The sequence below is a fragment of the Eptatretus burgeri genome, chromosome 13, assembly GCF_056783735.1.
Source record: "Eptatretus burgeri isolate ZD-2024b chromosome 13, Ebu_testis_v1, whole genome shotgun sequence".
In the NCBI taxonomy this organism is placed as follows: domain Eukaryota; kingdom Metazoa; phylum Chordata; class Myxini; order Myxiniformes; family Myxinidae; genus Eptatretus; species Eptatretus burgeri.
Window position 1 is genome coordinate 84,305,177 of NC_140973.1, and position 2,500 is coordinate 84,307,676.

A 2,500-nucleotide genomic window follows, 5' to 3' on the forward strand; every position below is an offset into this window, starting at 1 on the left:
CAACACATACCCAAAACCAAGGAAAAGAATACCCTCAAGGATGAGGCGGGCCTGAGGCCGAGACCGGGTCGGGCCTACCCGTCTGGTGATGAGACGCGGAGCGGCGATGGCGCCTCAACTCCGCGGGCCTCGCGGGCAGTGTCTGGTAGGGGGTGGGAAAGGGGCCCCCTTGGTCGCACTATCTCAGCGCGGGGGGGAAACAGGAGGGGGTTGCTGATGCTCGGGGTATAGAGGATTTTTATTGCCCCGCGACGAGCGTCTCCACCTCGGCCAGGTCGCGCTGTCGGCCTCCTTGGGGTGCAGCTCCCTGCACGACGCGAGCACCCCCTCGTCTGCCCTCGCCGCCTCTCCACAGCTCCGTCCCCTCCGTTCCGACTCCAACGCACACGACGACCAGCTCCTTCTTGCCAACTCCACCGCCCGCGAAGTCTTGACTCTCTGTTCCCTCTCGACTCTCCTACTCTCCCGACTGACGAACACGGTCGCTTTTTATCAGCCCCGTAGCTTCGCCCTCTCATCTTTGACCCCCTCCCTTCGACCTTTCACCTCGCTCCCCATTGGCCCGAGAAAAAGTGGGCGTGAATGCTTTTTGATCCATAAATTTGCATATATCGATCGCCCTCCAACGCCCTGGAGGCGGGGCCAAATCGCCCCTCGCTCACCGATTGGACGGCAAAAAGTGGGCGTGTGTCGTTTTTGATCCGTTTTTGAAGCACAAAATCCGTGATTTTGTACACGCTGTTCGGCGCGCGCCCTGCACGAGTCCAACACCGGTACCCACAGGCGGCGCAAGAACGGTGGCGATGCGACGGTTGCGAGGTGTGACGTGAAGGTCGTGGCGGTTGTGGTGAAGCGGTGGTTGGTGGTTGATGTTGTGGTTGTGGTGGTAATCATTGCGGTTGGTCCAAATTAAAGATAGTAAAAGAAAAACGGCTATCCTGAAGAGTCGCAGCACGCATAAATGACATGTATTCCCAATAGACAACGGGTTTGGGCCTAACTACACATGTACTTACCGAGATACCTCACCTAAGGGACCTGAATGGTGGTTTGCGAATTTGGTAACCACAACAATATATATATATATATATATATATATATATATATATATATATATATATATATATATATATATATATATATTTATATATATTTATATATATATATATATATATATATATATTTTTATTTATATATATATATATATATATATATATATATATATATATATATATATATATATATATATATACACATATACAGTGGGACCCGCTTAATAGAATCACGGTTAATAGAATCACCCGTATTATAGAATCAAAATCGTTGAGACCGATTCCATTGTATCTAAATGTACACAATTTTTCCCGTTTATTAGAATCAAAAACCCGCTTAATAGAATCAGCTGCTGGCCATCCACTTCGACAGTTCAGCGCCTACTGGCCGCACAGTTCCAACTTTTGCCACCATGCGGCTGACGTCACGCTAAAAATAACGCTATGCCACTACAGTGATTTCGGTAGTCATTGTACAGATAGGCAGACGGCTGACAGCTGCAGTCTAAGCACTAGGCGTGTCGTCATTTCCACGATGGACAGAAAACGAAAGCGGACGGATCGTTCAAACATTGATAAAGCACAAATCCTGAGGGACTATGATGCTTTGCCCAGAATGAGCCAACGAGAAGCTGCAGACAAGTTGGAAATTAACCAGCCGATCCTATGCAAGATTCTGAAAGATCGAGAGGCCATTTTGAAAGGTCAAGTGGATTCGTCTTCTTCTCAGAAACGCAAGTGAAGCGGCAACGCACCCGATGTCGAATCAGCAATGGTCAAGTGGATTCAAACTTCTAGAGAAAAGGAAGCACCGCTTTCTGGACCTCTGATGCGGGAGAAAGCGGCTCAGTTCGCGGAAAAGTTCAACAACAAGAAGTTCAGTGCGACAAACGGCTGGATTGACCGGTTCAAAAAAAGACATGGAATCGTCCACAAGAAACTTCACGGAGAGGCAGCGGCGGCTGACGTAGGAGGGAAACAACAATGGCTGGACCACGTGTTTCCGGATCTCGTTGAAGGCTTCACGGCTGATGAGATCTGGAATGCTGACGAAACCGGGTTGTATTTTCGGGCCTTACCAGACGGAACGTTCCTCTTCAAGGGAGATCAGCACTGCGGTGGGAAAAAGCCAAAGGAAAGAATCACGGTGCTTTTTTGCTGCTCGATGACTGGTGCTAAGCGTCCTCCTTTCGGTATTGGTAAAAGCAAGAATCCACGGTGTTTCAAAGGCCTCAAAACAATTCCAGTTCGCTACAGAGCCAATTCCTCCGCATGGATGACAGGTTTCCTCTTCACTGAATGGCTCGATGAGTGGAATCGCGAGCTTCGGCGTCATGACCAGAAAGAGTTGCTTCTCATCGACAACTGTCCGGCACATCCCCAATCACTTCAACTGTCGAACATTACTGTGGCATTTCTCCCGCCGAACACAACCTCTGTTCTTCAAC

The 2,500-nt window shown here is 48.8% G+C and overlaps 1 protein-coding gene across 1 annotated transcript in view; it reads left to right on the forward strand.

Annotated features, from left to right (window-relative positions):
- GTF3C1 (general transcription factor IIIC subunit 1) overlaps positions 1-2,500 on the forward strand; it is a 135,995-nt gene that overhangs the window by 73,501 nt on the left and 59,994 nt on the right. The window lies entirely within an intron of this gene.